This window comes from Rattus norvegicus, chromosome 8, assembly GCF_036323735.1.
Source record: "Rattus norvegicus strain BN/NHsdMcwi chromosome 8, GRCr8, whole genome shotgun sequence".
Lineage (NCBI taxonomy): Eukaryota > Metazoa > Chordata > Mammalia > Rodentia > Muridae > Rattus > Rattus norvegicus.
In genome coordinates, this window is record NC_086026.1 from 56,076,594 (window position 1) to 56,090,009 (window position 13,416).

Genomic DNA, 13,416 nt, shown 5'->3' on the forward strand with positions numbered 1-13,416 from the left:
TGTTTGTGACACAATGTTTGCCCCCACTTATGAAAGAGTCTTCGTGCCTTTGAAACAAGTTTCTCTACAGTATGCCAAATATTGCTGGGTAGAGTGATCAGTAGTGTTCATTGGGTCAATTTGTTTGATAGCACGATTCAGATGTTCTTCATATTTCCTGCCTACTGATAAAGGAGTATAGCCAGCCACTGGAGAGCGTTATTCCAGCCAGAAAGGACTCACACACATGGCCTGTGTCCCATACAAACATAATGGAGGTGAAAATTCATAGTGATGTAGCCATCAGAGTGTAATTCGCTATTCACACACTGGTGGTGATGCTTGTAACAGCAAACCTACTGTGCTGACAAGCACATACAAGTCTAGCAAACACAGTTATTTATAGTATATTCTAGTAATGAGAATAAATGATATATTGCTGGCTTTTGTGTTTGCTGTATTATACCTTTTATCATTATTTTAGAGTGTATACATCCTATTTATAGAAACATTTGCTGGAAATAGCAAGTTGCCGCATGGGTAGCAGCAGTCTCATGAGCTCATCTTCCCAGCATCTCTTGATTGTACCAAGTAAGCACACAGAGTGACTGGCACCTACTACCTAGGTTTTGTGAGCAGACTCCATGTTTGCACAGTGACATAGTTGTCCATTGTTTCTCTGTCTACAAATCTGAAAGTGTCTCCTGAGTGTATCTTAATCTTGATTTGTCCTTCATTCCTGATAGTTCTGTTTTTACTTTAAGTTATGTAAAACTTTGTCATTAGCTACATAAACACTTAGGTTTATAAGTCCTTTTAGCAAAAATCAACTCTCTTTTCATTACAAAGCAATATTTATTTAAAGGAAAATTCATGATGGCTTTGTGGTGGAAATGACTTTGTCTGATATAATCACCACTCCTGCTTTCTCTCTTTCTTTTTCATGGAGAACATTGTACCGGATAAATTCCACTTCACATGTGGAATTCAATGGGTTCTAGTGTAAGAGTTGAAGAGCTAATGCTGTAATTCAATCGTAGGACATTTTTTAAATCACCCCCGAAGGAAGACCATGCATGTCCACAGCTACCCTAGCCCCTTCTCCCCACCTTCATTTATAAACTTCCCTCTTCACCTTTTACTGATTTTATAGTCATGCCTATTCTAGAAATTTCCTATAAGCGGAATCATATGTTATGTGCTCTTTGTATTTGAGAGCCTTAAAACTATTTTCAGTTACACATTCTATTCAAGTACAACTACAATTATCCACAAATTCATAGACATTTTAACAAGGTATACAGAGATCCCATATCTCCTTTAACCAGTTTTCCCTATCTTGCAAAGTTTGAGTACAGAGTCACACTAAAGCCACAGGTCATTTTCACCACCAGTAGGATACCTCATGACATCTTGTTATATTTTCCTCCTGTCTCCACCTTCTTAACATTTGGCAACCAAAAATCTTGCCTGCTTTTCTAAAATCTTATTCTTTTGAAAATGAATATGAAATGAAAATGAAGTATGAGATTGGGAAAAGATCTTTACCAATCCTACAACTGATAGAGGGCTTATATCCAAAATATGCAAAGAAATCAAGAAGTTAGACTGCAGGGAGACAAATAACCCTATTAAAAATGGGGTTCAGAGCTAAACAAAGAATTCACAGTTGAGGAATGCCAAATGGCTGAGAAGCACTTAAAGAAATGTTCAACATCTTTAGTCATAAGGGAAATGCAAATCAAAACAACCCTGAGATTTCACCTTACACCAGTGAGAATGGCTAAGATCAAAAACTCTGGCGACAGCAGATGCTGGCAAGGATGTGGAGAAAGAGGAATACATTGTTGGTTGGGATTTCAGACTAGTACAACCATTCTGGAAATCAGTCTGGAGGTTCCTCAGAAAATTGGGCATTGCACTACCTGAGGACCCAGCTATACCTCTCTTGGGCATATACCCAAAAGATGCTCCAACATATAACAAAGACACATGCTCCACTATGTTCATAGCAGCCTTATTTATAATAGCCAGAAGCTGGAAAGAAGCCAGATGCCCTTCAAGAGAGGAATGGATACAGAAAATGTGGTACATCTACACAATAGAATATTACTCTGCTATTAAAAACAATAACTTTGTGAAATTCATAGGCAAATGGATGGAACTGGAAAATATCATCCTGAGTGAGGTAACCCAATCACAGAAAAACACACATGGTATGCACTCATTGATAAGTGGATATTAGCCCAAATGCTTGAATTACCCTAGATGCACAGAACACATGAAACTCAAGAAAGATGACCAAAATGTGAATGCTTCACTCCTTCTTTAAAGGGGAACAAGAATACCCTTGGGAGGGAATAGGGAGGCAAAGTTTAGAACAGAGGCTGAAGGAACACCCATTCAGAGCCTGCCCCACATGTGGCCCATACATATACAGCCACCATACTAGATAAGATGGATGAAGCAAAGAAGGGCAGGCTGACAGGAATCGATGTAGATCTCTCCTGAGAGACACAGCCAGAATATGGCAAATACATAGGTGAATGCCATCATTAAACCACTGAACTGAGAACGGGACCCCTGTTGAAGGAATCAGAGAAAGGACTGAAAGAGCTTGAAGGGGCTTGAGACCCCATATGAACAACAATGCCAAGCAACCAGAGCTTCCAGGGACTAAGCCACTACCCAAGGACTATACATGGACTGACCCTGGGCTCCAACTGCATAGGTAGCAAAGAATAGCCTAGTAAGGGCACCAGTGGAAGGGGAAGACCTTGGTCCTGCCAAGACTGAACCTCCAGTGAACATGATTGTTGGGAGGAGGGCGGTAATGGGGGGAGGATGAGGAGGGGAGAAGGGGAGGGAGAGGGGCTAGGGGGATGTTGGCCTGGAAACCGGGAAAGGTAATAACAATTGAAATGTAAATAAGAAATATCCAATTTAATAAAGATGTAGAAAAAAAAAAAGAAATTGAATGTATGAATAGGGTTGGCTCTTTTTGACCTAGCACGGTGATCTGGAAACAGATGCAGTCGTTGCACGTGAGAATGGTTCTGTACCTGTTCATTACTGGGTAATATTCTGCAGTATGGGTGTGTCATGGTCGGTTCAAGATTCACACACCGAGCACTTGGTCAGTGATTCCTTTCAACTACTATGAGTATAGTTGCTACAAACACTCACGAGCCAGGCTTTGTGTGAACCTAAGTCTTCATTCCTGTTAAATAGATCCTTTAATAAACCAATAGCTCAGTTGTACAGTAATGACAGGCTAGTTTTCCACAAAACTGCTGACCAGTTTTCCAGAGTGTCTGTGTCGTGTGGCACCTGTAGCTGTACCTGGTCCAGCTTCTCTAAACCCTCGGTAGTGTTTACATTGCCTCTGCTCTTTTAATTTTAGCTTTTCTGATGGGCGTGCCATGATATTTCACTGCGATTTAATTTGCATTTCCCTAAAGGGTAATGATGATGGACGTTTTCTCATGTGCCTACTTTAACCATCTGTCTATCCTTGTCGGTGAAATGCCTCTTCATGTTTGTCCATTTTCTAATTGGATTTTTTTAACTAAAATTTGAGGCTCCCCCTCCTCCCCTGATACTCTAAATGGATACCTTTGCTGCACACACAGTTGGAAAACATGGCCTCTCGCTGGCAGCTTGTCTCCTTAACGTTCTCACAAGGCACAAAGTCTTTTACAGAAGCAGAAATCTCCATTTTAATAAACTCTAATTTATCATTCTCCCCCTTCCAATGTGGCTTTGACTTCAGGTCTAAGAACTCTACAGCTAACTCTAGATTTTCTCCTTTCATTAATTTGTTTTGTTTTTGAGCCAGGGTCTCACACTCTGTGGCTAGCCTGGGACTCATTATATAGCCCAGGTTGGCCTCTGCCTTGCACCAATCCTTCCTCAGTCTCCCGTGTGTTGGGATTGCAGATATGAACTACAACAAATGGCTTGGAATGTTTCTTCAATATAGACACAGTTTCAAATTTGACATTTAACGCTGTAATCCATTTCAGTCATTTTCCGTTCGAAGCATGAAATTTCGGGTTGGGTTCTTTTTGTTTGCCTATAGATGTCCAATCACTTCAACACCCATTGTTGAAGAGGCGATTTTTCCCTCCATTGAATTACTTTTGCACCTTTGTCATAAGTCAATTCAGCATATTTGTGTGGCTCTATTCTATCCTATTTATCTATCTATCTGCCAATACCACACTGTCTCAATTATTGCAACTATATTAGTCTAGAAATCAAGCAGGCAGTTCCTTACACTCTGTTCTTTTTCAAAATCCCTTTACCTATCTCCATTCCTGTGTCTTTTCATATGAAGTTTAGAACTTCTATATTTATAGAGCATGTGGTTGAGAGTTTGATAGTCTTGCTGCTAAAATTCTCAGTTAATTTTGGGTGATAACATCATTTGCTCAAGCCTGCTAAGTCTTCTAACCCATGAACACTAGTGTCTGGTTATTTTCATCTTATCAGTTTTAATGTTGAGTAGCTTTAAGCAGGAAAGTATTATATATGTTGTCATTCATATTGAACACCCAAGTATTTTTTTGAACAATGAGTTTGATTAGTATTGTATTTTAGTAGGACAGTGCATACCTAGAAACCTCAGTGCTCAGGGGGCAGAGACAAGAGGCATGCAGAACATTTGAGGACAGAGTTCTGTAGCAAATTCCAGGCCAGCCAGAGTTTTGTAGCAAGATCCTCTTTCAAAAGAGAATGAAACAAAATAACAACTCAACAACATGGTACTGTATTATAAATTTTGACTTTATTGCTAGCATATGCAAATATTATTAATTCATGTATATTTATCATGTACTCAACAATCTTGCTGACTGTACTACCTAGTTCTAGAAGTCTCTGGTAGGGGGTTGGGATTCATGCATAGACAGTCGTTTCATGTATAAATAGGGATGGTTTTATTCCTTGCTGTCTGTTTCCCACATGTTTTAATTCCTTTTCTTACCTTTTCAACACACACACATATGCACCCAGACTGGTACTGCTGAGAGAAGAACTGCAAACAGCACACTCGTGCCTGAGGACTTCAACATCCCACTTGCAAAAATTGATGCGATATATTGCTAAAGATGGATCAAAATAATGGAGATCATTGTAGGTCCTATATGATTTAAAAGTATGAGGAGCTATAACAATTTTACAGCCATCAATTTGCAACTTTGATTTAGAAATTTTTTAAGGAAACAGACTACCACAGAAGACTCAGTATGAAGAGACCTCTTAAGCAACAGTCTACTAAGAAAATAAAATTTGCAATAAAATATTTGAAAAAAAATTAAAGAAATTTACCAAATACATGAAACATTTGTACCAATTCTATGTACTCTTTTCTAGAAGATAGAATAGGAGAGCATCCTCTACATATTTTATGAAATGGCTCTGATACTGCACTAGAGAAGATAGAACAAAACAAAGTCACAAACTAATGATGTTTGCGTATAGATACAAAATTTAAAAATATACATTATCAAGTAAATTTAGCAATATATGGAGCTTATTATGATGCTATGACTAAGTGATATCTATCCCAAGAATTTGAAATTTGTTCAAAATTCAAAAAGGTAATCAATGTAATTAATCTTATTAACAATCTTAGGACAAAATCTCCTACAACCATATTGATCAAGGCAGACAAAGCTTAATGCCAGTTCATAGCAAAAACTACAAAATAAAATCTTAGTGAAATTTCAGTAGAGAACTTCCCAAACTACATAAAGAATAAACTAAGTTAATGATCTCCAGCTAACTACAGCATCGTGTTAGAGTGATAGTAATTGTTTGCTCAATGTGCACACTCAACACAGTACTGAGGTTGTAGCCTTTGTAATAAGGCAAGAAAAGGATTTAAACCATGAGTAGCTTGGAAAGCAAAATCAAGCTGTTCCTGTTTATATGCCAAGTGGCTGTCTATGTAGAAATCCCAAGCCCACACCAGAGATTTTTGTAACTAGTAAGTCCAATTAGTAAGATTATAGATCACGTGATAAACATACACAAATCAATGATATTTGCATAAGCTAGAAACTAATGTAAGGAAATCAAAATTTATAATACAAGACCATGTTGGTGGGGTTGTGCTGTCTTGTTCTGTTTTGAGACAAGATCTTGCTGTGTAATCCTGGCCGCCCTAAAATTTGCTAAATAAACCTATACTTAGCAGATTCTGAAATATCACACACAGATGTATAGCCATTAACTCAATTATGTGGGTTATATTCCTTAGTATTGTTAAGAGTTTTCTTAGTGGATTAACCCTAGTATTACTAAATAATGCCCTTTTCTTTCTCCAGTAATATTTTTTTGTTTTGAAGTATAACACATATGGTATAACTTTCTCATATATATTTTCACTCTCTTGTTTTCAACTGCTTGAAGACAGTGTAATCAGATAATATGTTTAAATCCTCTTTTTAACTTATATTTTTATATAATTTATATTTAATGTGATAATTACTATATCGATAATCTATTGTTTGATTTATGATTTCCGTCTAATATTATTTTGTGTGTATATATGATAGTGTGTGTTTATGGTATATGATGTGAGTGTGTATGTGTGTATGGTATGTATATAAGATGTGTGTATGTATCTGATTCACGTGTATATGATATACATGTGTATATGATTTGTGTACATGGGGTGCGTGTGTATGTGTGTTTATGTGTGTGTGTGATGTACATATATGATGTGTGTATATGTATATGATTTGTATGTATATATATGTATGTGTGTGTCTGATGTGTAAGTATATGTGGGTATGATATGTGTGTATGTATGTAAACATATGTGTGTATGAAGTATGTATATGATGTATATGTATGTGATGCATGTGTATATATGTGTGTATGATTATGTGTATGGTGTGTGTGGCGTGTGTACCATGACATACATGTGGAGGTCAGAATATAACTTTGTGGAGTCTGTTCTCTCCTCTTCTCACATGGGGTCCAGAAACTTAGCTCAGGTTGTCAAGCATCTTTACCCATGAACCATCTCATCAGCCACTAATCTCATTTCTTTTTCACTGTGTTTATTTTCATAATCTCAATTGGGGATTTAAAAAACCTACATTCATATGTTAATATTTTGAGTGCATTAATGTATCAAGCTTTTCTAGTAAATTCTCTACATATCATACTTTGTATACACAGCTTATCACATTCTAAGACCACCAACCTCCCAATTCCCTCAATGCAGAGAACTTACCTCCTTCTATATCTCTTTGGCTTCTTTGGTTTGTAAAGTATGCTTCTTAAATATGTCTTTCGCATGCCTTTAGAAAGACAGCCGACAATGTTACCATTTCTGCTTCAGCTGTCAGAGAGCCCAGAGCACCCAATGAAGCCCCTTTTCTGCTTGCTGCGTCCTTCCTGGTGTTCCAATCCCTCTGCCCTTGCTTACCTCCCTTCTCCTTTAGCTGCTCTTTTAGGTTAGATATCTGGCAGTATCTTTACATAAAGAGCTCATCTATCTCCATCTTATCCGTGATGGGCCCTTTTGTCTGATACAGAGTATGGAATCCCAGGTAACAGGCGTGGGGGTGAATCATTCTTTTCTTTCAGCACTTGGAAAATAGCGTGACTTCCTTTGCGTCTCCGTGGCTTCAGCTGAGTGTTTTACCATAATTTGAGCTATTTCTCCATTATAAGTGAGACATTGTTCTTTTCTGACTGTAATCTTCAGTTCAATCGCCACATGTGGTGGCGTAGATGTGATTGGATTTCTGTTGTTTGGGATTTTGTAGCTGTTCCAATGTGAAGGCTTGTGTCCCTGGACAAGTTTGGGGAGTTTTCAGTCATTATTCCTTGGAGTGCTCATTCTTGATCTCTCTCACTATTTCTTGAACCCTGGTGATATGAAAATGAGATATTTTGTTATAATTTCACAGGTCTCTGTGACTATACTCCTTTTCAGTAGTCTATAGTCTTAATTTTTCTTATTGTCCTATCTTATGAGCTGAAACTTTGTCACCAATTATGTTAAGGTTTTTAACAATTATTTTATCTTATGCACATATATTTTCCTGCGTTTTGTCTGCACCATATGCCATCTTCAGAGACCAGCACAGGGCATGATATATCCTGGAAGTGGACTTATAGACTATTGTAAATTACCATGTTGATGCTGAGAATTGAACCCTGGTCCTCCGGAAGAGCAGCTGGTGCCTTTTAACACTGTGAGTTTCTGCAGCCCTGGGTTAAGATCTTTTGACACATTTACTTAGCACAATTAGCTTTTAAGAAGCATCATACCAGCAATACTAACAGTAGGACATTTTCATTTCTCTCTCCCAGTTCTATTTTAAAAGACAGGGACACGGGCCGTTCAGCCTGCTCTTGAGCTCATTATGCAGATGAAGATGATTGAAGATGGTCTTGAACTTCAAGTTCCTCTGTTTCTTCCTCCCAAGTGCTAGGAGCTGTGGCAAGTGCCGTCACACTGGGTTTATTTGGTGTTGAGAACCGGACCCAGGACTTTGTGCACACAAAGCAAGCACTGTACCAACTGAGCTTCATTCCGGCCTCTCCTTGTTCTTTCTGTGTTATTTTTTCATGTTACCTCTTCTATCAATTCTGCACTGCCTGATTATTTGCGTTTAGTCATTTACATAATAAAGATGGTATTGCGTTCGATACCATCCAGGTATGAATGGTTAGGGAAAGAGCCTTTCCATGTCTACATAGCTATCATTTTCAGATTTTCTTCATTTCTTTGCACAGATTTCATTTTCCCTCTGATGTGTGGAAGATATCCCTTCCACATTCAGTACATTTTAGAGTGTGGGTTTGCTAATATTAATCATTTCATCTTTTCAAATCCCTGACCATCTTTACACTACCTTTGTTCTTAAGTTACTTTTACTGGATGCAAAATTCTCCTTGACTATTTTTTCTTTCAATATGTTGCTTTAAGGCACTGCTCTGTGATCTTCTCCTTTGCAGAGGGTATTGGCTACTTTTCTTGTTGATGCAGTAAAATACCCTGATGAAAGCAACTTAAGGACAAAGGGTTAATTTGGGTTCTCACTTTAGGGATCTGGTTCATCACAGTGGGAAAGTCATTATATCAGCAAGTTACATTGTCTCCAATCAGAAGGCAGGAAGGAGTGCTGCTCAGCTCATTTCCTCCTTTTTATTCAGGCGACTGCAGCCTAGGGAATGGTGCTGCCCATGGTAAGAGTGATCCTTCCCATTTTACAGCCTGATCTAGATAATCCCTCACAAAAGTATCAGAAGCTTGTCTCCTTGATGATTCTAGAGCCTGCCAAGCAGCAATCAGGGCTAACCATCACAGACATTCTAAGCAGAGATTTGATATCCTTTCTTTTATTCCTCTGCACACTATCTATCTTTCTTAGGTGGTATGAAGATTTTCCTCTTTATGTTTTTAGTTTCCTTTTTGAATAGTTCAATGCTGGTATGCCTTATAATTGATGTCATGATTTTTATGCTTAGAGCTCACAGAGCTTCTTAGAAATGTCAACTTACAGTTTGTATCAAATAGGTAAGTGTTGGCCAATATTCAAATACATTTTCTACCTTTCCTCCCATGTAGACTGTATTGCTTGTATATTAAGGTGTTTGAAGACATCCTACACCTCATTGAAATGTGTTCATTTTGAACGTACTGTTCTTTCTGGTTCATTTTGCTTTCTCTCTGTTTTTTTCTGACTTCAGATTCACTGATCTTTCCTTCTACCATGTTTAATCTGCCATGAATCTTAACTTGTGTATGTGCCATTTTACATAACATAGTTTTCGTCTCTAGAATTTTAAGCTATTCCCCTTTCGTGTTTTCTCCATCTTTGCCTTTTCAGTACATAAAATGCACTCATAACAACTGGATTGATATCATGTGTTGATTCTGATCACCATGTCAGTTTTGAATCGATTGAAATCGATTAACTTTGTCACCCATTAGATTATATTTTTTCTACTTTGACTGTTTGGTGCTTTTTTAGTGGATACCAGAATTGTAAGTTGTTTTCTTTTTATTGAGTGTAGGATATTGTTTAATCCATTCCATGCTACTTCATCAACAAATAACAAATCACTGTGAGTAGTTATTCTATAAATGCAATGATCAGCATTCCCCCTGATACAGTGGTAAGAGTTATAGATACCTAAGACCGTGTGTATGTGTGGCCTGGCTTAGATTGGATGATCAGGAAAGTTCTTCCTGGAAAGGTGGCATTGAGTGTGAATCTGGCAGCCTGAATGGGGCCAGCTATATTGAGGTCCATTCTCTTTTTGGTTGGGCACCAAATGCCAACTCTTTGCCAAAACAGTAGGAGAAAAACAGGATGACAGAGATCAACAGGAAAAGAGGGAGCTTGCTTTCCAAGAAGACCCGTGTAGGTTAGAGTCAGGGAAGGGTTTTTCTAGTGGGAGCTGGGTGAGAAATACCTTGTTAGTCCAGCAGTACTAACAGCTGTCAACCTGAGACACGGAGGGTAGCTAAGGGAGCTGTCAGCACCACCCCGTGGATTGCAGGGAAGAGTGAGGCCTGGCGAGAGAGTAAACTGTCACTACCTGTTGAGACACATCTGCAGCACGGGGCCTAGACCTCAGGCTTGCGAGCTCAGCTAGACATTGCCCTTGCTAACCAGATTATTTGCCTGGGATCTCGGATCTAACCATCTAGTCAACGTCCTAAAAGCCCTCAAGTGTAACTAGCTTTGGAAGAAGGTCTAAACTCAGCCTGACTTCTTTGAATCCAGAATAAAGAATGTGGGACTGCAGTGGGGTCATCTCACAACATGATACTAAAGGGGAGACTGGCTGCCAGTACCACCGCACCATGGAAAGAGAAGGCTATGCCTGCCAGCTCCAGACACCTGGTAGCCAACACTTGTCTTGTGATGTCAGACCAGCTAGGGAGTAGACCATTGAAGGTAAGAGCTGGCTTAGAAGTTCATGTCTTCCCTGGCATCTGCTTCTGCCCACATGGACTCAGTGTCCTGAGAGACATCTGAGAATGCAGTGTCACCTGTATGAAAGAAGCATCTTTATCCATCGACACGTGAGGCCTAGTAGCTTGACAAGAGAATGGGATGGTAAACACAGAGTGGATAAACTATCTTCTGCCCTTTTGACCACAGGAACTGTGTATGCTACCGGTGAATTCACTAAGTCAGCACTGGCTTTGGGACCCAGAAATGTTTAGACACATTCAGTCACCTTGCTTAACGTCTAAAAACTGCTTACATAGAGGCAGCTACCTGGTGACTTAGCAAGATACTGGCCCAGGCCCACTGTGATCACTGCCTCTTGCTTGCACAGAATAAATTAGGCAGTGAGTGAAGGGAGGGATAGGGAACCCATATTTGTACAAGTTAGCACAGAAACCAAGGGGGAGAGATACTGAGGAAACAAAGATGTGCCAGGTTGATGATCTACCTGGCAAGAGAATATAATCATGAATGATGGCGGAATAACTGCAGTCAGTAGATCTGTCAGAAAATATGAATGGAGACACACAGAAATCTTCATGGGAAGCAGAGAAATATCAGGTATTGAGGCTGGAGGTACCAAGAGCTTAGAGAGGGGCTCGCTGGGCAGGATCATGTCTATGAAGAAAGGAGACAGTGACAGGGTTCATTGAGGGATGGTTACAAGGCACTTTCTGGAAGGAAATGCCATGTAGGAGCATGTCACATAGGGGGTGGGGTTGTCTGTGTGTCTTCTGGGGTTTCTGTGTAAGAAAGGAAGTGCTGCAGGAGGAGAGATACCCCAGGGCAAAGGGTCAAGAAAAAATGCTACAGTTTGTATCTGAAGCATTTTTTAAAGGCCTATACATTAGCTATATACTCTTTAAGACAGAATATTAAAGAGTCTGGGCCTAGAGAGTGTTTTTGGGTGATTTAGAGTGTATCCTTTGAAGGGGATGATGGGACTTGTCCCTCCCTGGCTTTGGCTCCCTGTGGTGAAGTGAATGGCTTTTTAAAAATCCTATGTTTAGAGTATCTTGTGCTCCCAGGTCTTAAAAAGAACCTTTTGTCTTTATAACTTGATTGTTGCTGGTTTGTTACCATAGTCAAAAGACACCTAACCCACCTAACTGGCTTCCTTGAAACAATCCGGGCCCAGCCTAGCCCTGATACAGCTACTATGGTGTCAAGTACAATCCTACCTCTCCTGGCTGGACACCATCCTCCCGAAGCACTCTTTCTTTTCTTCACATCTTTGTAGCTTCCATTTTCCAGAGGCTGGGGTCCTCTGTCCTTTCCTTCTTGCCCGTCCTTGTCTTCTGCTCTCGCCTGTGTACACTCTGCTCTTCCAGTATGTGGATTTGCAGCTGCTCTCTAGAAGACGGTGAGACTTCCCTGACCCCAGCCTGTCCCCATTCCCTTGGTTTGTATTTCTGAATAATCTTACTTCTCCCTTGAGACCTAGTTTAACTTACCACTTCTTCCAGGAAGCCTACCCTGGCTTCCCTAGTGTGAAGCAGCATCTACCTTCCTTAAGTTCCTGTGGGATTTGCAGTCCGTACATCTCTTCACACTTGACATTTAGCTCTCAGTTTTTCATTGGATAGTTGTGAGGCTGGAGGAGGAGTTTGATGAACTAGTAAGATCTGTTTTCTTGTGCTTTGTTCATTGTTTTTCAGTAAGACGATGCAGAGGGCTAACGTACTTGAGTTCTATTGTGAGGATTAGAACAACCTGGTATATGAAACAGGGATAATGAACATAGTCCAGTAGGTCTCTCACAGAGAGCAATTCTGCTCACAGAATACATATGGTTTCCCTCTTCTATAAACATCCCCCTGGCACAAGGTACTGTGCACTATGAAGGGTCAACTCTCATCTTCTGGTGCCAGAGAGACACAGACTGACCTCTCTGAGTGTCCAGGTCTATGTGGCTCTGTACTAGCCAAGGCCAACACTTACTTTCCCTGATCCATGACACATTCTAACCCAGTGGCTCTCAACCTTCCTCATGCTGTTAAGTCCCTTTAACACAGTTTCTGGTGTTGTGCTAACCCCCACAACCATAGAACTATTCCATTGCTACTTCATAACTAATTTTCTACTGTTATGAATTGAAATGTAAATATCCAATATGCAGGATATATTAGTCCCCCAAAAGGGGTCACTACCCACGGGTTGACAATTGTAGCTCTAAACTCATTGGGAGCTGTTACAAAGTTGTGGATCAGGGCTACAGATCAGCACTGAGCTCCTTAGAGCTCTCGGTCCCTGAGAATCAGTCCTGTCTTTCCAAGACTCTTAAGCAAGTCCTCAAGGACACTCCCACCCCCAGGGATTTGTTCCCCTTTTCTTGGTCACAAAGAGCCCTACTTTCCTAATGAGCTGTTAAGGAACTGCCAATTATGCATATAAATGAAGAGGCTGGAAACCATTATGGGTCCAGAAATGAGCTGAAAGGAGC